Source organism: Dermacentor albipictus, chromosome 8 (assembly GCF_038994185.2).
Source record: "Dermacentor albipictus isolate Rhodes 1998 colony chromosome 8, USDA_Dalb.pri_finalv2, whole genome shotgun sequence".
Lineage (NCBI taxonomy): Eukaryota > Metazoa > Arthropoda > Arachnida > Ixodida > Ixodidae > Dermacentor > Dermacentor albipictus.
Window position 1 is genome coordinate 21,041,232 of NC_091828.1, and position 23,396 is coordinate 21,064,627.

The 23,396-nt window shown below is 46.1% G+C and overlaps 1 protein-coding gene and 1 pseudogene across 1 annotated transcript in view; both read left to right on the forward strand.

Moving 5' to 3' along the window:
• Positions 1 to 23,396, forward strand: part of LOC139048660 (uncharacterized) — a 384,154-nt gene that overhangs the window by 208,252 nt on the left and 152,506 nt on the right. The window lies entirely within an intron of this gene.
• Positions 7,848 to 10,617, forward strand: LOC139048383 (piggyBac transposable element-derived protein 3-like; annotated as a pseudogene).

Here is a 23,396-nt window from a genome sequence, read left to right on the forward strand (position 1 = left end):
AAAGCCTCGGCTCGCAGGCGCGTATTTGCATTACACCCGAGTCTGTCAACTGCACACACACAGTGAGCGCGTAACATACGAGAACCAGAGTTACCGCGGCAATTTCGATCTCTGTCTTCATGACAGTTGCAGAGCAGCGCTGCAAGACTGTCGGATTTCAGCCACGCTGTCACTACCACTGGGTGGCTGCACACAGGTTGTAAAGCGTCGAGGTTGAAATGCCGAGAGCACGCGAGTGCAGCTTCTCGCCGTCAGCAACGCCGGGTGGTCATAGCACAACACATGCCATAGAAGAAAGAACTAGGGTGGGTTTCTCCGCGCTGTGGCAGGCCGTCGAGTCACTGGCATAGAGAAAAAAAGACACTGGCAGGTAACACTATAGGTAACACTATAAACAAGCTTCTAAGCATAAGAACCGCTTGCTTCTTGGCCAATCCCGCATAGTCGGTATGCGCCACTGTCTGGGGCACAAGACAAGACAAAAGCTTCATCCATGGTAATCGCCGCAAGTATCCATAAATGCGGACAGCAGCACAAATGTCGGTTTATTTTACCGGTGGTTGCTAATAATACTACACTGTAATAATACGCACATCGTGTAGTAAAGGAAGCGTTGCATAAGGCAACGCTCAGGAGAACCCCCGTAGACACTAGCGCCACATTTTCCTCTAGGGTATTTATTTAGAAACTCTATGAATGTGAGAGCGCGCGAAACAGGAGAGGGGCACCAAGCAGACGCCCTTCGCTTTCGTACTTGTGTCGCGGGCGCGGCATCATGGATCCAGCCTCACTGAGGAAAAATAGAAGTTCGAAGGAGTTGTGCAGCGTCCCGCAGTGCACGTCGGCGAGGTGGAAAGATGAAACGCTGTCTTTTCACAGATTTCCGTCTTTTTCGAACGACCGGCGAAGAAGGTCGATGTGGATTACAAATCTACGTATCGCCAAAGAAGTAACTCCAACGATGACTGTGTGCCCTCGCCACTTCACAAGGGACAACTTCTTTTACCCCGGTGGGTACGCCGCAGCGCCGATTAGGCATTTCTTGTGCTGTTCGAAGAACGTCGGCAGATGTTACTAATAACACGGCTGTGATATGTGAACAGCTTAAGCCGTTGTGAATTCGCAACGGTGTCATTATTTTTAGTTGCCACCTGCAAGGCGTCAGTGTGGCGGCCTGAATATTGTAGCACTACAGTCAACCAAAAGAAGAGCAGCTGAAGAAAGTCCGAGGACTGTCCCGGAAAAGCTGTGGCAAATGCGTACACCCGGGGAAGCTAAACAATGCCTCAACATCCGTACGTGTTTAGATAACACGGGACACTTTCGTCGCGATCGAGTCCGATCAGGATCGAATTTCTCGACCGTGAGTGGCTCCTTACAGTTTGCGAAAAGCTGCAAATGGAGATCGAGTAATTGGATCCCGATTAGGCTCGTCGTGATAGTGCGCGCGTCCCGTATATATACGTGTGACACCGCGGTATAATACGTACGGTGCGTCGTCACGGTGCATTTTCAATCGAGCTCGACTGCTGTCCAATTTCTTAATCTCCATTGGCTCATTCGCGCAAGCTGCGAAAGAGAGCCAATCAGCATTTGTGAATTGGATCCCAAACGGGCTCGATATCGCGAACGAAAAGGCACCACGCGACACCTAGCTGTGTAATGCCAGCAATTAAACTTGAGTTTCATGTAAATTAATTCTGCACATATTCTATTTGTAACCTGTGTGAACTTAAGTTCTGTCAGTACGTTGGAATGAGATTATTGTGAAAGCCAATATTTGAAAGCGACAAGAAAAACGCTGCCGTTTCTTACCATATGCCATTAAAACATATACAGAGGAAGTGCGGTTTAATTACTAACAAGGTGCATTTATTTCTTAGGTATTAAGTGCCTGAGAAGACGACTCAAGCAAACAGCTGTTCCCACTGAGAACCTCCCAAAATTGGCAACACACGATGGGAGCAAAGCAATTCGATTAAAGAAGCTGTCCTTGGCTGGACACCACTGGCATGCTGATCAGGTATAGCTACAAAATCTGGCATATAGTTGTGAGGTACACATTTTACTGCATTTTCTTCTTTTTTTGCAGAAACAGTGTGCAAAAATGGATGCAGGCAGAGAGAATAACGCTTGCACATCCAAACATATAAAGTTGCATGCATAGCAAGGTGTTTGTTGAGCTTGTTGGTTCATGATATGAAATAAGAAGTGCTAACAAAAAATGCAGACAAGACAGGGAACAGCCTAAGCGCTCGCCAATTACTGATGTGTTTCAGGAAAAGGGGTAAAGAGTGTACATGGTCTGCACATGCGGCAAAAATGAATACCACCAAGGGTGCTAAAGAACAGAAAATAATGAACAAATAAAAGACAAAATTCAGATGGCCGTTTGTCACTAAGGGCCTTCTCTAGCTGTTTGCCCTTTCCAGCAGCCTGTTTCCACCCTTTCTAAAGTTGACAGATGTGTCACATTGCAATCGCCACCTCTCTGCTTAATGAAGAAAGCCTCCAAAAGCTTATGTGCCTTAGTGTACCTGCTTCTATGCAAAATCTTTATACTAGCAGTTTTCCTAGTGCACGGGCAGATGTGCGTATCCCTTGTTAGTTTAGAGACGTGATGCATTCTCGGGCCCAGTGATTCACGCACCACCAGTCTGCCCGATGTACATTCTGCAAGACAGAGGTATTTCGTAAAATACTCCGATAACACACTCCACAAACAGCCTTTTCCTCAGCCTTGCACTCTTTTCTTTCTTGGAATGTATGCGCAGAACTAAACAAGGTAGCTTGCAACGTGTAGATAATGTGTACGACAGGCACATTGGGCCTGTTGACCACATTATGTGACACCGTTTAAGATTGTGGGACACCTAACTTCATAAATGCAACATACCACTTCTGGGCTGTCTCTGCATTCTGTTTCTTGCTTACCTTTGCGATGGGGCCGTTTTTTCAGTTTCTAATGTGGCATTCTAGAAATCCACCACCAATGCATGCACTGGATGCCCAGCTTCATGGAAACATTGCAGCTGATCGCTGAAACTGGATTGGGTGCAATGGCCACATAATTTTTGTAGGGCTGATTCTAAGTAGAAGGATGTAGTCACTTGCTTTCTTGGAGTAAGATGAACTGAAAGGTAGTATTTCGATATCCTTACTCACACAACGTCCATACGTCAGACACATGTGGCTTGGTGATAGTGCGAGGTTATTGTTTAAGAACTGCCAGCAGTCATCCTCTAACAACTTATGTGAAAAAGTCCCCAACCACTTAAAAAGCACTCAGACGCTCAAGGAGTTATTGTGCTACTTCCTGGCTTTTCCATCTTTTTTTAGCACTTTTTACTCTATTCTAGATGCATGTAAACTTGCACTATGCGTTGTTTCAGTGTGTTATTTCTGTATTTCCATTAACAGTGGAGTTATCACTTCATCTGCATTGTACTGTGCATAGGCTGGGCACATATACACTAGTCAAGCTCTGTTTCATCGTCTGTTGCCTGCCATAGCTTGAAAATATGCACACAGTGCACTTCTTTCTTGATGTTGGTAACACTTGCAGGACACAGTTGCTGCATTGTAATGAACCGCACTTGATTCAGTGCAGATACCAGCAGTCATGGAGGCATTGTATAATCAAGGGGTATAGGAGGCATAAGTGAATATCTTGAAAAATACCTACAAAGATACCACACCTACTTTGTTTCTCTACAATAGAAGTAGAAAATTACCTATTAAGAAAGGGGTCAGGCAAGGAGACAATCTCTCCAATGATATTCTCTACATACTTACAAGAAGTATTCAAACTATTAGGCTGGGTACACTTAGAAGTGAGGATCAGCAGTGAATATCTCAACAATCTTCGCTTTGCTGATGATAGTGTCCTGTTCGGCAGCACAGGGGATGAATTGCAACGAGTGATTGAGGACCTTAACTGAGAAATTGTTAAGCGTAGAGTAGGAAATTAATATGCAGAAGACAAAGATAAGGTTCACTGGCCTAACAAAGGAACAAGAATTTATGATCGCTCATCAATGTCCAGAGTCTGTGCAGGAGTATGTTTACCTACGTCAATTACACGGGATCCTGATCGTGAGAAAGAAATTTACAGATGAATAAAAATGAGTTGGAGCGCATAAGACAGGCTTTACCAAATTGTGACTGGAAGCTTACCAATGTTGTTAGAAAAAAAAGTGTACAAACAATGCATTCTGCTGGTGCTACCATAGGGGGCAGAAACTTGGAAGTTAACAAACAAGCTCGAGAAACAAGGACCGCGTGAAGAGGGATGGAACGAAAAATGTTGTAACAATAAGAGACAGGAAAAGAGCAGTGTGGATTAGACAGCAAATGGTGATAACCAATATTCTAGTTGACATTAAGAGAAAAAAGATGGAGCTAGGCAGGCTATGTAATGCATAGGGCAGATAATTGGAGGATCATTGTAGCTGCAGAATGGGTGCCAAGGGAAAGAAAGTGCAGTCGAAGACGGCAGAAAATTAGGTCGGGTGATGAAATTACAAAATTTGCAAGTTCAAGTTGGAATCGGCTAGTTCAAGACAGGGTAATTGGAGATTACCGAAAGAGGGCTTCATCCTTCAGTGGACATAAAGATATATGTTGTTGATAAATGAAAAGTCTGCCTGCGAAATCAGACTTACAGAAAGATGCTTTTGGTTTTCCTTCTATAGGAATGCTACAGCATGCATTTACAACACTTTGCCGTAGAGACAGCAGCTACATCTGTACTCAACAGAAGGAACAGAAACTGCTGATGCTCTAATGGAACTGGCGCCTCAGGTGCTGGGGGCACTGAGCCTAAAGGAGTGCAAATGTAGCAAAATGAATTTGCAAAAACATTTGTTGACATGATTAGTGATGCAATTGTAAATGCATTCACAGGCCTTCCATCAATGACAATGCTTTGATTGCTCTAGCCGAATGTTTTTGCAGAGTGCATCCATCTTCTAGAAAGCGCCATATGAAAGCCAAAGAAAGGACTGTGCTTACACCTTTGAATATGAAACATACTGTTTCAAATGTATTTTATCACACTTGTTCAACTGCTCCGCAGAATTATTGCTGATGATACCACACAAGTGCTCTCCGGACTGGTAAAGGTACATGCTGCAAATGCCACTTACCTCCTACAGATGATGATGAGAATAACTTCTTGCTTTAATTATGGGGCTTTGTATTTCATTTCTTTATTTTGCTGTCCTGTAGTGACAGCTACTGTAGGGTAACAGAACTAACAGAACGCTACCTTCGTTCTGCTAACTGTCGACCATTGCTGTGATTCTGCGGCAGCAGCCATCATAAAGTTAGCAGTGTGTAGTAACTTTCTGTGGGAGAATTGAAATAAATCACGTGCTACGTGCGCCTAAAGCGATTTCAATAAAGCAGTGATAAGCAGAAGAAGGCTTTAGGATCGTGGGATAAACATAGACAGGACATGGCAGAAATTTAAGTCGCATTTTTTTGGAAGGGTGCCCCGCGGTGGTAATGAAAACACCATGAAGAACCAGTTGCCACTCTGTAGATATGGAGGCGAGGAAATATTGTTTTGCCACCTGCCGCCAGCGCCTGAATGAGGTGTAGCGTTGGACCACGTGCCGGTGCGTACGCTTAAGCGCCATCGCGTGCTTCGTTTTGAAGGTCATTTTAGTTGACCATGCGTTGGCATATCTTGGAATCTTGTCCCAACTTCCAGAAAGAAAAAAAAAACCCCGGTCTTTTCGCGTCTCCAGAGCGTCGCGAGAGGTGTCTAAATGTTGGGCTCAACGAAGCATGAAACGAGAATCAGTCACAGATTAGGTAGAATTAACGGTATGGATGTAATTAGCGCCAATATAGTCGACAATCAACCAAATTGAACTCCTGTAAATGGAGCACCGCTGTAGATGTAGACATCTTGAGGCAAAGCCACCGTATGTAGATTAGGTTAATTTAAGAGTATGAGTGTAATTAGTGCCAGTTGAGTCGAAAATTAACCACATTGCACCATAGACGTCACTGTCTTCGGGATCTAGGTGACAAAAAAAAAAGAGTCGGCTCGACCAAGTGTCGACGCAAAAGAAGGCAAGGCCTCTGCGCATGACGTACGATACGAAATGAGTAAATGATAAACACCAAAAAGACATACTAGCGAGACCAACTCTGTATTAATCGTACATCATATCAACCATCAGGTACGGCAACCTTGTCTTCTTTAGTGTCTATACTTGGTCGAGCCGACTCCGGCAGAACTTTAGTTGGTTGTAGCGATCTTATGCAACAGCTCTCGTTATTTGTTCTGATTTTAAGGGTTTATACGCTGTCTGAGAATATCTAGCGTTTGTCCGTGCTAATTTGAGAGAGATTTTGCTCTAGGTACTATCGCAGAGGTAAGGAGCGCAGAGCTTCTACATAAAGTCAATGGCCTTTAGTTTTAAAGGGACCCTGAAATGATTTTGACGATTTTCTACAAACGTACTGAGTTCTTAGAGTAAGTCCTTCTGATCATTAATTGACACATCTAAGTGCTCCACGTAAAGCGTGTAATTTATTATAAGGTTTTAAAAATGCACATCGCTGCCGATTGCAGCACACTGCTCGGCGGAATTTTAAGCCGCCCCTACCCATATGACGGAAATCACCCACATGACGTCAGTGGGGCGAGCTATCCGATTGGCTGACCAGAGCGCGTGATCGATAATTTTTCCGACTTTATGGTAAACAAATGTTCGTAATAGTTGGAATGTTAGTTAACTTGTCTTTATAAAAAGAAAGTAACATAAAGAGAATGCACAATAACAATTTTTCAGTACACTTAAGCACTTCCGGCACACAGCAAGTGTCGTCTGCTTGTGTTACAACGTGCTCCGCTCTTGACGAGATCTCCGCCGTCACTGTCGGTCTGTCTCATTGCTAGCGCTATGGTTCGACTTTGTTGCGTTGTGGACTGCAGACGTAGCGACTGGCAATATGTCCAGTTGCGACATCGTGTCTCTCTGCAAGCCAGTAGGCGAGCGGACTGGCTGCATTGCATCGGACTGCCGCTATCCGATCGGCGCCAGGATTTGCGCGATTGCGGCCGTCACTTTACACCGGAAGATTACTAACGCAATGGCGTTTCGCGAGTCCGGTATTAGGGCAAACGCAAGGGGACAGGGCCTGGCCGCTTCACTTTAGTGTACTAGAATAGGGGCTGCACGCTTGACTGTGCAACGGGTGAGCAGAAGCAAAAATGTGAATGATCTGCACGGTGCAGCCACCTGGTGGCAGAGAGCTCAACCACACACAGTAGCAGTAACACAAAGTATTCTTCTATGCTGTAGGTGTAAATTTTTCGCAGGGGTGTAATCATAAACACGTTGTTTTGTAGATGTTTAAAATGTTTTCCACTTGGTTAGAGCGATATTAGCTCTTTGTTTGGCTGGTTAAGCTATGCGTCAACAAATGGCTGGACCGTGCAGACCTATCAGGCCGCTCACGTACGCTAAAGTTCCTTCATCAGTTCGAGTTTATGCCTACAGCCATCTGCCGAAACACGCAGCTTGCCTGTGCTTACCGGAATACCAGACACTCTCCAGGAATACTAGAATACTCTACCAGGCTCTCGCTTGGGGTCGACGGCCAAGCGGCTAGCGGAGAGGTTTCGCGCGGGTGGGGGCGGGCTCCAAAACAACCGAAAATGGACGATGTGACGTCGCATCGTGACGCAGAACCAGAGAAGACGGAGCTTAGCCCCGAACGCTCGGCGAACCAGTTGAGGAGGAAAGGCATGGCTAGGGAGGAGGGTAATTTGTAATAGCTTGTAGCTCCATTAATACGTAATGCTTCACTTAACCTCTTATGACCTGTTGTCGCGATTTCGCATCATACCGGTTTTAAGCCGCACCACCAGAAGAAAACATCTGTAGCCGCTACCCCTGCGCTCAGAGGGAATCCACAGATGTCTGGCAACACGTGGAAAAGGCAGCGCCATCTATCGTCGATTCAGTAAAGAGCTGACGGCTGCCATTTCTCCACTTGATGCCGACGAAGAACATTTCTCACTATCCATCCATTGACATCCGTCTCCATTCAAGGTATGTAAGTTTTTTGAATATAAAAAAATTTTGCATGATAGGCACTTGGTTGAATAATGCACGCAGATCACGTAAATAATTTGTTTTTGAAGATTAGTTGTTTTTTCAAGCGTGTGTCGCTTTGTCGCGTTTTCGCATCAACAGGCTGTAGCGTCCCGATTTGTGCACAACTTCGTCTTCCTCGGCATGTGGTCAAAAAACTAGTAATTTTTGTTTTTTGCAGTTATTCGGTGCTTTTTGTTCGTGATGGACACCAGAAGGTTCTACGGGATCAGGGTTCCACCCGTTGAAGAAAGCGAAGATAGCTGCCTCAGCGACAGCGATTCGGAATACAGCCCTGACACAGTACATGCTGCCCCATCAGATCAATCTGGGCAGTCTGGGAGCGACACAGGTGCGCAATTTTTTGTTTGTTGGGCGAGTTGCATTCGGCTGCAATGTGAAACGCCGTCAGCGTTCTTTCGTGTTGTATTGCAGTGGCGCGTCTTTTTCTTTTGAAGCCAAAAGCTTCACTACGATAGTCAACACCGCGTTTGTCGGAGCACGAGTGACGTCACGCACTGCGCAGGCTACTGCCCATGTGCGCCGTCGCTTCTCCGCGCCACCGTTTGACCTTTCGCCGCAGCCGTGCGCATTTGAAAGGAGGGGTATATAAGGCGCGCTTGTCCATAGAACAGGCGCACGCTGCCGCGCGCTATGCGTCATCGTTTGACGTTCGCCGCAAGCGCGTGTTTATCGCGGATCACCGCAGCTTTTCGCTTCGAGATATCCAGGCCCTTAGCTAAGCCCCAGCCAATTTTTTCAAGCCAAGGTTTTTGTGGCTTCTCAAATGTGGTTTGCGACCTCGCAGTGATTTCTTTTTCTTTTTTTGTTTGCAGATGAAGAAGGTGAAACGGAAGAGCCGTCAACGTCAAGCGCAAGAAGTTTCCTCTGGAAGCAAGTGAACCATCCGCGGACATGCCACCCTCAATGGGAAGACGGTCTTCCAGACCCTCCAGATGAGCCGAAAGCTCCCATTGCGTACTTCCGGTATTTTTTTGACGACAAGCTTCTTGAGGAGATTACAGACCAGTCCAATCTCTATGCAGTGCAGAAGAATGCCAACAAAGCATTGTGCCTAACACGCGCTGAACTGGAGCAGTTTCTTGGGGCCACAATGTATATGTCCATATACAGGCTTCCGCGATCGCGCATGTACTGGAACCGCGAGATGCGAGTAGAAAAAGTGGCAGAAGTTATGTCACGTGACAGGTGGCAAGCGATAAAGAACAGCCTTCATTTCAACGACAACAATCTCCTACAAGCAAATGCTGGCAAAGACAGGCTCTTCAAAATTCGACCACTCATTGACAATCTGCTGCTCAAATTTCAAATCCTTCCAAAGTCACAGATGCTGGTGGTCGACGAGCAAATTGTGCCGTTCAAAGGCCGCTCCTCACTCAAGCAGTACGTCCCTAGCAAGCCTCACAAGTGGGGCTACAAGATTTTTGTACTTTGCGACACCCACGGACTTGTCTCTGACTTCTCTATATACACAGGGGACATCCGCCCTGTTCCTGGATTACCTGACCTTGGAGCAAGCTCTAATGTTGTGCTCGAGCTTTCGCGCTCCATCCCAGAGAACAAGAGCTACTTGCTCTTTTTTGACAACTGGTTCACATCCATAAAACTGCTGGTAAATTTGCATCAGCGTGGTATTCCAGCAATGGGAACTGCACGCGCAAACAGAATTTCTGGATGCCGACTGCCCAGCGATGCAGAAATGAAGAAGAACGGTAGAGGAAGCCACGTGGAGAGGCAGGCTACTATTGAAGGGGTCGAAGTCCGAGTAGTGAAGTGGTACGACAGCCGGGGAGTGAATATTGCTAGCACATTCGGGAGTGCCCAGCCTCTAGGAAGCTGCCAGCGGTATGACCGCAAAAAGAAAGAAAGATGTGAAGTTGAGCAGCCAGCCATTGTGAAGGCTTACAACACTTTTATGGGTGGAGTCGACCTTCTCGATGGGCTCATGGCGTACTACAGAATTTTTCTGAAGTCGAAGAAATTCTACCTGCGATTTTTTTTTCATTTTGTGGACATGGCTGTTGTGAGCAGCTGGCTGCTCTACCGGAGGGATTGTGATGCTCTAGGAATCCCAAAGAAACATCAACTGGATCTTCTAGCGTTCAAGGCTTCTCTAGCCAGCTGCCTGTGCAATCAAAACAAGGACGTGATGAAGAAGAGGGGCCGGCCGTCTCTTTCCGTGGAAGGAGAGCTTGAGAAGAAGAAAAGAAGAGGACCAGCAGCTCCAACACCTAATGCTGAAGTCCGTCAAGACAATGTTGGCCACTGGCCTGAAGTGTCGCAGCAACGACAACGATGCAAGATGCCTGGCTGCAAAGGCCAACCTGTTTCCTTCTGCACAAAGTGCAAAGTTCATCTGTGTATAAAAAAAAGTTCAAATTGTTTCATTTCTTTTCATAAGAACTGAGATACAAATGTGCTAAACTCAAAGAAATGAGCTCTCAAGTGTGTTTGAAAATAAACATTTTTTGATCCATTACGACCTGTTGTCGCGTTTTCGCGACATAGCTGTAACTTTCTTCCTAAAACCCCGACACGCATAAAAGTTGCTGTGTAACTTCCTCATAACCAGAACATAAAAAGCCACAGCAAAAATAATTTTTTTATGCAGTATGCTAAATTCAGGCTAGAAGAGGTTAAATTGTGGTGCGAATGTTCTACTTAAGCTGTACCCTACGCGTCTACAAAATTTGTCCGAACCATTTCAGGGGTCCTTTAATGCCCATACTATGCAGGGCGCCTTCGGGATCGGCGCGCGCCCGGAGAGGACAAAAATAAGAAAAAAAAGTGTGGTACTACATAGACCAACAAGTCTTGAACGTTGATGCATCCTAAACGAACAACCCGACCGAAACAAGAACAAATCCCGGCTCGATGAGCGTACTAACCAGCACCTAGAGGGCCCCGATCAACATTTTTTTTTTTCTGTTTTAGTACGGCACTCAGCTCTATTCCACTCGTCTACTCCACGACAAAGGACAACGTTGATGAAAACTGAAAATAAAATAAGCTTCGTTAATCGCGGAAGAAAATTGCCGCGCGATGATTCGACTTTCGACGCAAGGACGATTGTAGCACCGGTGCTTTAGCCGCATTGCTGTCCGCATCTTTGTTTATTTTCTTTAGCAGTACTTTAGCATTTTGTGCTGCGAATGCACGCGGTAGCTGCAGCCACGGAGAAAGAAGGCTGCGGCTATGTTGTGCGAACGATACCTTCACTACGTTCTAGATGCCACCAGTGCTTTTATGCTCTATAAACGTTCGAGTCTCGTGAATCGCTATAAACGGTCGGCATGTTCACTGGCTCCGGCACCTATGGCTTGCTTTAAGGCTGCTCGGAAGCTACGCTACTTGTCGGCGTTACTGACGGCGGGGAAGGAGTACTCGTACGCCCTCGGCATTTTGCACGATCGACGCTTTGCGAATACGACCGGCGTGGACACCCAGCGGTATTAAGAACATACCTGGAATCAGACCCATCGCAGCTGTTGTCGTCGCAGAAGCTGACTCAGCAGCGTTGCTTCTCGTATACGCTTTGCGGCCGTCGTGTCTCTGGAGCAAACTGACAGGTTCTTTGGGTGCAATGCAGATACGTCATCGAGCGTAGGCTCAAGTGCTCCCTATAAGATATCCCAGAAGGATCACTCCGTAACGAGACCTTGCTTGGCTCTGGCGCAGTGTTCGCGAGCAGTGCAGGGAAAAAACGCGCTTGAGAGTCGATAGAGGCGTACAGTGCGGCATCCGCGTCTCGCCACTTGGCTTGATCGTCACCTTTGCCTTCTCCCACAGCCGCTCGCACCCTTCGCATTGCCGGGAAAAATGCTTTCAAATGCGTGGGAGACGCGATAGGATGTGCAGATGGTAGCACTGGAACATTGGTGCGTCTCTGCACACCTCTAGTTTTCTTTCCTTGCAAAACTAGGCACAGAGTTTGCAGTTGAATGTGTGCACAGAGATGAGACCCAGACGCGTCTTAATACAGGAAGAGAAGCCAAGAAGAAGCGGCGGCAAAAGCAGGCGAAGCTTCGGCAAAACGCGGCGCCGAGCATGAGCGGATGCTCGACGCCAAGCCTGGCGCCTGGCGCGAAGCTTGGTGTCGACAATGGGTCAAGAAAAAAAAATTACCGACGATTACGTTACTTCCTAATGCGAAATTTGAGCGCAGCAAATAAGCTGTTTCACCTTTTCGATAGATTGAGGCAAAGAAATCGAGCAACACATGTATGCGCTATCACAGAATCTTTTTTTTATTTTTCACACGTATTCCTTTAACAAAGACTGCACTAACAGTTCTTGACAGTCATGAAGGAAGCTTTGTGGTCGGAGAAATAGACTGATATATGTTCGACTTGGTACACCAATGCTCGATTCTCAAAGACGAGATCTATACAAGTGCCTCGCGAGGTTGTCACAGCCGTGGGACGCGTTACGAGCGAGAGGAACGGGTTGTTCTCCCGCATAAGTGTTAGGAAATTGCTGTTTGTCTTTATGTCAACATTAAAGTCCCCCACTACTAACATCGGTGTGGATCAATGGACGGTTAATGCGAGTTGCAGGAAGTGCACGACGTCTTTCGTGAGTGCGGTAGCGGACTCACGAAAGCGGTATCAGTCGGTCGCTGCTAGCGCTGGGGGGGATGAAAGGGGGGCGGAGCTGGTTACGAGGCCGACGACAACGCCGACGACGACGCGAAACCCAGGAACGGACGCCAAAGAGCCATTTGTGTAGCCAGCCCTCCTCCACAGTCTCTCCTCCTCCCTTCCATCATCCTCCCTCGCCCGGAGAGCCGACAGCGCGCATGCGCGGCGGCGGAGCAGATTCGTCGGCGAGCTGGTTACGAGGCCGACGACGACGCGAAACCCAGGAACGGACGCCAAAGAGCCATTTGTGTAGCCAGCCCTCCTCCACAGTCTCTCCTCCTCCCTTCCATCATCCTCCCTCGCCCGGAGAGCCGACAGCGCGCATGCGCGGCGGCGGCGGAGCAGATTCGTCGGCGAGCTGGTTACGAGGCCGACGACAACGCCGACAACGACGACGCGAAACCCAGGAACGGACGCCAAAGAGCTGCGCTCTAAAACGAGAAGCGATGCTTGAAACTAAGCGCCAGGCACGCCGCCGGGCAGCGCTGGATCAAGCAACGAGAAGCTGTTCGCCGAAATGAACGTGAGGCAAAGCAGAGGATGTTTCCAGCGATGGCAGAAGTCAAGAGTTTCGTGTCAGGAGCAGGTTCAACAAGCAACGAATACGAGCAGCACGAAAGCAGTCTTGCATATCGGGCAACTGCCATTTCCAAAAGCATTTAATTCGGAATGATTTCAGAAGCGTTTGCCGTGTGTGTGACAGGCTGTCACAGTGCGGCATTATTCGATTCGGCGAATCGCCGATCAACGGGCACCGAAAAGGTCGCAGTAATGGGAACCAACGAGCAAGACGGTTATTGCGAGCCACTCGGGCAAGCGGCCGAAAAGGGTCACAGGCAAGTGTAGAGATTATTGGCTTTTTGTCGTCGACGCGACCATGATTCCCCGACAGCTTTTTGTAGCAACCCCTGCGTATTCTCTGCCCTGCGCGTGCATTGAGAAGCTCACTAAGAAGGCGGGGCTGCGAATACTCCGAAGTATGTGGTGTCTCAGTGCAATTCTGTGCCCAAGAATTGCTGACAGTGTATGTGTGCCGACAGCGCCGTATGGCCAGCTGCCGTAGTCTCTCCCATGATTATGAACGGACAATGGGGGCCCGGCACGGACTCAAGGGTGTGCGTCGGTGATGCCATACGAGTGCGTGAACTCCATCAGTAGGGGGGAAGCACCCGTTCCCTCGCCCCTAATTAAAAGGGGCATGGCCAACACCTTGGGAGGAGCGAACATACAATTGGGTGAACTTGATTGGATCGTCACCAATATCTGCTGTCCTCCCACCCAGGGCACTAGGGAAAGGAGAAGTTATTTAAGCGCAGGTTTTAGACCGAGCTAGGCAGTCGAGAGTCTAGAAGCCGAGTCTACACTCTGCGGAAAAGCGTCGAGGAGCTAGTGCCGCCCAGTATCGCCTGGGTCGCCTAGCCGCGTCTGAACTGTGAGTTACTAGTTGGCGTAAGAGACGACAAACCAACGTCTGCAACGAAGCTCACAGTAGTTCTCCTCAACTTAGCTCAACCTGCTCGAGGGAAGACGTCAGACCTAGACTCCCGGAAAACCCAGCCCAGCAATCGCATCCACCGCAACGAGATCGGCTAGCGAGCGTTCTTCGTGAAAGCTCTGCTGTCGACTCCACGGTTGATGGACTTGCTGCTGCTGGTTGGCCATGCGTATGCCATCATTTGTGTTCTCTTGAACTCTGCTTAGTTGACCACCGTTAAGTTCGATTTGCGTAGTGTTAATTTCTGTATCTACTGTTAACTGTTTGTTGTACTTCCTTTGTATTCATCATAATCTTTGTGTTATTGTCAGTCGATATATATATATATATATATATATATATATATATATATATATATATATATATATATATATATATATATATATATATATATATATATATATATATATATATATAATTTTATTTTTTATTGTATTGTATCCTCAAGGCCGAAGTAATACAGAGGGGAGTGGGTAAAAAATACACATGTAAAGCAGCAAAAAACGGTTAGTTATTAAAACAAAATTGATTAGTTGATTGCATCCGGCAGGGATGATGTCTGATAAGGCCGAACAAAACTTTGAGTTGCCCTTGATTGCGACAACTGCACCGTGAAGGTGGTTCCATTCCGAGGTCCTAGGAATAAATTATTCGTTACAGGTTCTGGTGTGGCATTGAATGATTCTAACCTTATGGCTAAGATCAATGCGAGAGGAAATGTAGGTAGGAGATGATATAAGATTATCGCGCGGGTAGGAATTGTGGAAATATAGTTTATGAAATAAAGCAAGGCGAAAGCACTTACGCCGGGCTGAGAGAGGAGCAAGCAGCAAAGATTTTTTTCATGGCAGTTACGCTTGATGTGCGGCTGTAACTGCTATGACTGAAACGTGCGGCATTGTTTTGGATTAGTTCAAGTGATTGAATAGGGGTTTCGAGGTGCGGGTCCCAGATGGATGAGGCGTACTCCATTTTACTCCTGATAAGTGTTTTGTATAGGATTAATTTTAATGATGTAGGAGCAGAAAAAAAATTTCAGCGAAGATAACCGAGCATGCAATTAGTATTGTTAATTATGTTGTCGATGTGCAACGACCAGGAAAGTGATGAGGTTATGTGGACGCCTAGGTATTTACAGGAGGTTCATCACCGTAATAGTTCAGTGGAGGAATACTGCTGTGAGTTACACGCATACATTTACATTTAGTTACGTTGCATTAACCATACGTCACACCAGTTAGAGATAGCGTTTATATCGTCTTGTGAGAATTTGTTATCAGATTTGTCCAAGATTTCACGGAGGATAACACAGTCATCTGCAAAAACGTAAATATTAGCACAAACGTTATTGGGTAAATAGTTAATGTAAATTAAGAAAAGAAGAGGGCCTATAACTGAGTCTACAGGATTAGATGGGGACATATGATTGTTTGACAGAACATACTGTGAGGGATTAAGGAGAAAATGCTCAAGCCATGCCAACAGGTTGGGATCAAGATTAAGTGTACTAAGTTTAAATAGCAGCAATTTATGACACACTTTGTCAAAGGCCTTGGCAAAATCAAAGATAATACAGTCTGCGAATGAACCTTCGTCGAGAATAAGATGAAGGCTGTGAGTAAAAGAAAGAAGTTGAGTTTCACAAGACAAGTTGTTTCGGAAACCATGTTGTGCTTTTGTGAAAAATGAATTATTGCCTAAGTGATTTGTTAAATGTCAGTACAAAATATGTTAAAGAACCTTGCAAGGAATGCTGGTGAGGGAAATGGGGTGGTAGTTGAGGGGTGAATGTTTGCTACCGGACTTATGAAGTGGGACCACTTTCCTGACCTTCCAATCTGCAGATTACTGATGGGTATCTAAGGGTTGCTGAAAAATTTCCAAAAGCAGAACAGATGAATAAACAACAGTATTATTCAGAAATCTTGTGTTAACCAAATCAGCACCAGTACTTGGTTACAACTTCAGATCTTTAATTTCATTTTCGACCCCAAGGGGTTCAATGATAATAAAGTCCATAGGTGGGTAATTGCAACACTCGAGATTTGGAAGTACAGGGTTACTACATACGACAAAGTTGTTACAGAACACAGAATTAAGGATATGGGGACATACATCTTCGGGTACCGGTGAACCACTGGAATCAATCAACGTGACTGAATTATCTCTAGAAGGGTTAATAACATGCCAAAACATTTTAGGGTCATTCGCAAGCATTGTGGGCAAAGTGTGAACTTGGAATGCCTTTTTGGCCAGTTTTATAGCTTCTGTGTAAGTACGCTTCACCTCCTTATATGCGTCCCATGTCGATGCCAGTGAACTTTTACTTGCTATTTGATACAGTCGTTTTATGCGAAGCATACTAGCCGCACAACCACGCTCTTCCTTGCTGCGCCGGGCGCGGCCGCGTAGCTACCATATGACGTCATAACAGCTGCAAAAGCGGAGGCTCAACTCGTGCGCTCGCTTGCGGCCGCGTAGCTACATAGCCGGGTCTCAGCTCGTGCGCTCACCTGCGGTCGCACAGATGGTACTGCGGCATAACTCCCGCTCCTCCCGCTAGGGCACTGACGCCACAACAGCTGCAAGCCGGGCTCAACTCTTGCGCTCGCCTGCGGTCGCACAGCCGGTGCTGCGGCCTAAGGGCCGATTTACGCTCGAGCCGCCCATCGCACGCGTGTGGTCGTGCGAAAGATTTCATGTATCAAACACTTGTGCACAAATTTCGGTTTACAATTTGTAAGGTATACACTGTGTACACAATATAAACGGTAATTTGTGCACAAGTGCTGGATACGTGCAATTTTTCGCGCAACCGCACGCGTGCGGTGCGGCTTGCGGCCATGGGCGGCTCGAGCGTAAATCGGCCCTAACTCCCGTTCCTCCCGCTAGGGCACTGGCGTCATAACAGCTGTATAAAAGAGCGGCGCGCTCTCGTCGAGACCAGTTGTATAGCGCGATGGCGGGAAAGGAAAGGGCCGCTCGTCAGACCGCAAAGCGCAAGTTACAAAGAGCCACGGAAACGGCCGAAGAACGAGAAGTTCGGCTTGTTAATTTGCAAGCGACGTGCACAGTACGCGGCTAAACAGCAGCGTTGCTCCACAGAGTCCGAGGTAAAGGATGAAGTTGCGAGTGTATCTGGGAGTACTTCTCGCTCGGAGCGGCGGAATGCAACCAAGCGGAGAATACGTGCCGAAGAAACTCCGGAACAGAGGCAACAGCGTCTCGAAAAGGAACGTGCTTACAGGAAGAGGCAAAGCGAGAAACGAAAGGAGCAGCTCGCAGAAGAGATGGTTTTACTACAGACGCAAGAATGCCTCACCGATGCCGATATAGAACAACGTGAGGCGGAACGTTGTGAAGAACATGCAAGAAGAGTTCGGGAGTTTGAGAGTGCAACTCGTGAGTTTAAGAAGCGTTTCACTAACAATCCTTTCGGCTACGTGTGTTCTGTGCGTGTGTGTGTTCAAACAAAGAGCCACTACTTTACTGATCACCACAGCGTATTTATTGGTTTGAAAATAAAGGAATAAGCAGAGTAACGCATGAGTTGTTTCTTCGTCTAGCCGAACCAAATATAGCCAAGCAACAGCAGTTCACCAGGCTAAACAGTGGTTCAACAACTAAAATAAAGGCTAGTATGCTTCGCATCCTGGGCTTAACCTTAGCTAAGCCACAGCCGTTTTTTTTTTCATTTGGAAAGCCTTTTTAACTTGGAATTGAACCAGGGTTTCTTTGCATTGCAGGATATTACACTTGACGGAATAAGCTTGTCGTTGAGCTCGTGTATGTTATTTTTGAAAATGGTCCAGCTCTCGTTAACCGTGCGATCATGAAATTGGCTTAGGAAAGGATCAAGAAAATTAGTTTAATATTAATAGCGTCAGAGTTTGCCCTATTGTAGTGATAAATTATTATTTTTTCAACCATTGGTTTTATCACAGGAGATAATATGTTGAAAGAAAGACCCAGGTGATCGCTTAAGCCCGGTAAGCATGAAACATTAGTAACTATGTCAGGATGAGAGCATAAGATTAAGTCAAGGAGGTTAGCAGCGCTTTCCGATATCCTTGTTGGTTCTAATACTAATTCTGTTAGGGAAAACAGAGCAGAGATCAAGAAAGTCGTTACTTTGTGAAGAAAATGGATAAGAGTGCGTAGGTGCAGTAGTCCAGCATATGTTGGGGAAGTTGAAATCCCCCAATAATATAATGAGGTTCAAATGATGCCGCAAAGCACATCGTGAAGCTCAACGGTGAAAGTGGATGGGTAAGCTGGAGCACGGTAGCGAACAACGATCGTAATTTTACGGTAACGGATATCAACGCACGTGCACACAAATTCCAGGTTACAGTGAATGTGGAGTTGATGACATTGCAGGGATATTGAAATAACGAGTAGTACGTCTCCGTCTTTGCGACCAGTGCAATCGCAACGGGAGATACTAAATCGAGACAAGTCAAAGATTTCACAATCTTGCACATGGGGCTGTAGCCACGTTTCCGTTAATGCAATAATACCAGCATTAGAGCTATCGATGAGCTATTCGATTTCCTCGCGTTTGCGAAACACATCTAGCGTTTGCAACAAGCACGGAGGCTTGTGGTGTTAAAGATATGTCATTGCCCTTTGCGCATTGCTATGTAGTAGGGTGCTGACGCAGATTGTCAGGTACACTTGCGTGATCTGGAACACCACTTTTAACTCGCTTAACGCTGTCATGTTGGATCATACATGAAACATTGTTTATCAATGAAAAGCTTGTTAAAACGTAGTTTAAATGAGGGGGAATTAGGCTGGTTTTTACCAAATTCGAGAAGCTTTTTTCGAGCGAGCCTTGTCGCAGGCGAGGAGTCCTCAGATACTGAAATGTTACTACCTTTAAGCTGGCTGCTCGACGAAAGTATGCTCTCCTTAATTTTGAAAGGACATTTTTTGTCTTTCTCCCGACTCTGACTCCTTCGCTGTGTCCGCTTGAGTATAGAACGATCAACCAGCTTGTATACCCCGTCAATAACATTACGCCAATGGCAAACGGGTGACAAGCAGTGACACAGGCCTTGGTTGAGATCTGACCTAACTTCCGTGTGCGAACGTCACAGTGCTTTGGCCTGAGAAGCGTTCGTTGGGGAAGCAGTGCAGCACTTCATGGTCTGCTCCATGTGTAATTCTTCGTTGAATGACAGCAAGGTACCTTGTTGGCTGCTTTTGGCTTGGCAAAGAAGTGCATTGGTTGAACGGGCATTGCATGCCTTGCATGACCTTGAACAAAGACGTAAGCACGTATGTTTCAACACTCTATCAGCTCAAAGAAAGCTTCGTGCCATTTAGACTCCAGCAGTGTACTGGAATATCTGCCATCATTTTTGTCGCAACCGTAGGATGGTGGTTTTCAGCAGCAATCTTGACCTTTCTGCAACAGTCCATTCGTTCTATGGGTGCTACTGAAAACCACCTTGCGGTCGGTTTCAGAATCGCAGTTGCTTGATAATGCACAGCTGTCCCGCTTGCACACCAAGAATGGCAGACATACAGGTTTGCGATTTTCCATTCATGTGCTTGAAAGGACATTATTTCTGTGGTGACAGTGTTCAGAAGGGAAACGAAGCACACTCTACAGAAGTGGACATGTTCTCGATGGAATAGTGATTTGAGATGAACCAGTCCGCGCATACGCAGACACTGCTTTTTTGAGACGAGTGACAGTGCCTGGCTATGAATGTAATGCTATGTTTCATATGTCTCGCAGTTATCCAGCACTTACTTGCATTAATTAGCTACCCTAATTAGCTTGTACAAGAGTGTTAATTTGGGCTTGGTGGAACATTGACATCCTTAATAGAGCAGACAGACGACAGGACTAGGGGCCAAACAATGAAATGTTCCGTGACTGCTTCCTAACCTTACGTGAGGCCTCCTTACAGCGAAGGACCGATGGAGGAAGCAAGCATACTCCGAAAGCTCCCTTCGCCCCTCCTCACGTTAGGAACAGCTGCCGTATGCCTGGATTTGAGAGGATCTCTTATAAGCTTTACACGAACGCCTTTATTCAGTTAAAAACAGTTGGATGATCACATAATCTTTAAATTTAATTGCTAATATGAACACGCTTGGACGCTTTCTTCCAGTTTTGTTTACTCAATTTGAGAAACCACCGCAGTCGAGCGTGAAACTTGATATGTTCCAGCAGCACTAGCATGCCGGCGTTGCGAGATGCCGAACGTGCGACTGAAACGAACGCTGATGCTTGGCATCGTGCTCGCACTTCTCCGCAGTCGGGCAGGCGACAGCATGCATGTGCAAGGACACATCACGTGTGCCATCAGCAAGGTGAAGCGCTCGTTCAGGGCCAGGAGCAGTGTAAGGATGCATGAAGGTAGCTACGGAGCAAGCTTACGGTGAGGAAGCACCAAGGAAGCTAACACCGAGGGCCCCTCAGTGAGGAAGCTTTCAGAGTGGCATAAGGTGGCCTCACAGCTATGAAGGCTTCCTTACTGAGGTAAGGAGGGTTTCGTTGTTTGGGCTTAAGACAAGACGACAACACAGGCGGCTAGTCATCTTGTCTGTGTTGTTTGTTCAGAATTTGTTCAGTATTTCAAAGTGTGGAACAAGAAGCAAACACAAAAAATCTCTTCTGTTTCAGCAAATTATTTTTATTCCTGGACTCCATAAATACGAAAGAAATGCAAGAAATTAGGTCAGAAAGCTTATCATATGACAGCATAATGGGAGTTGACCTTTCAACCACGAAGCTAATGTTTCCTTTGACAATATTCATAACAGCCCTCAATGGAATAAACACTGCACTATGCATAACACAAATTGGTACACATTGTTGAAAAAGAACTGAGAAAGCACAAATTGAGATCTCTTTTTGCAACACAAAATATGTATGCAATCATATCATGCAGACAGACAATGAAGACAGTGAAAGCATATGGGAAATTGACTGTTACATTTAGTTGAAATCTAAAAATAGCAAGGAAATGTGGAATGCAAGTGGACAAGGAGACCACTTGTCACGAGTGAGAACCAAACCCACCTTGTCTGCAGTGCCTCAGGAATTAAATTTTTCGTTACTGCTAGAAGTGTGCTCATTTTGGGTGCTTTTATGTTGCACATTTTATTTCAAGACGTGGTAATCGCACAATGTATTCTGCGATAATAGTATAAGTGCCGAGAGTAGCAAAAAAAATGAAATCTACAAAATATCTACCTGGTTTCTAGTTTCCAACTTTTGTAAGTCAGATCATTCAAAAAAATCATTATGAAGATTTATTGGCATCCATACTAGCCATAGTGATGCAGGAAAGTAGTAGCTTCACAACTGTGAAAACGCGTTCGCATTTTACAGGGAGCATTTGTATTTGCTAATTGCTCCTGGTTTCCCTTTTATGACATTCTTTAGGCTTGCAAACGATGGTCATTGGGTCAGGGAGCATGCAGAAGCCTCCTCATACCTGATTATTGCATTCAATCCCCTTTTATGTGTCATCAAGGTGGTCTAGTGTGCGTTCATTAACTGGCACTGGAGCGTCCACGTGCATTGTTTAGTTCCTGTATAGTGCTGTGCAGTAATGTGGAGTGTTGCACAATATTATACAATAATGAGTAAAGGCACTTGCACAGGTGGTGTTCAAAAGCTGAGACAGCTAGTCAAGCTTAGGTCAAAGGTCAGTGTGAAATTGACTCAGTGTTTTTCTGTAAGTGAAAACCCCACATGACGGGAAGGATTGCTGGTAATAATTTGTACATACACTGTCGAAGCATTGATGGATAAAAGCAACCCACGGTGGGGAAAGTAAGGTTGCACTTGATATTAGTCAAACACTATTATCGAAGTAACATGCGCTCGTGAGCATCTACCGTTGCTTGGGACAACATTAAAACAGCCTGTACGTCGGGTAGGCAAACTGACAACCCAGGTGATGCTCTTGTGCATTCAATGCTGCTGTCATTTAAAAATTGTGTCACTGAGTCAACCAAAGTTCATCTTTTGAATTTTTAATTTTGGTGAAGAAATGCTGGGAGCACTGGAGGCTAGTTTTGATGATACCACCAGTCGAAGTTTTTTTCCAGACTCCCCAGTCAGCAAAAATTTTTCAAATCGGAAAAATAGTCATCAGTTGACATTTGAGATGGTGGATGATGTTGGTAGCAACATTTCAATAAAAATGTCGAACAAAACAAAAAGAAACTGTCGATCAAATTGATCAGTTTCTATTAGCCCCGAGAACAAACTACAGGGGCGCTGCGAGCGCCGCTCGCCTGAGGTCAGAACACTCAGGGTGTCTACGAATCGGAAAAACCGGGAATTCTCAGGGATTTAAGTAGTCTGGAAAAACTCAGGGAATTTGTAACTCTATCAGGGAAAATTAGCTGTTTTTTATTGAAAGGGTCAAAAGTCGCGGTAATGCTGGCGTCAGTACACAGACAGGAATCGTAATGAATCGTCTTTGACACCCTGTCGTCGGCTGGAGGACTTGACAGTGTGCTGTCAACGACCGACTTTCCGGATTCCCGATAATTTGGACGTCCATGCGGCACTACCACGTACCCCTTAGAGCAAATGTATGAGAACGTCTGAAATTTCGGACGCAAGAACTCTTTACCTTCCGATTTTCCGGAAGTTTTGCCGTGAGAGCAGGTGCGAAACGGCATTAATCAAAGCCACCACCGCTGCCATTTCTATTACCTCGCCGCCTCGAACCGGCGCTCTCGCACGCAGATCCGCTGGCAGCCGTAGCCACCACTGCGACAACGCTAGGTCTAGCTGCTTCGGCATTTGCTATGAAGCATCTTGCCGTTGGCTGCCGTGTTTTTTATTGAAAGAATTCGCTACTGTCAGCAATGGCACGGATTCCGCCGTTGTCGTCCTCGCGATTGGCTCAGAAGCTTGGAAAGCACGGTGCGTTGCATAATGCCGGTTCCCGAAAGTTAACTTCGCCTCCCTACAGAAATGTTACTTGATGAAGCATACGCAAAAGTATTGCAGTGAAGCATAAGCGTGGAAAGGGGATATTGCCACGGGACACAGTATGCATTCCTTAATTATGCACGCATGCACCCGGTATTTCATGTCACAGTACGGGCACCTATATGCCTAATACGTGTACCGACAGG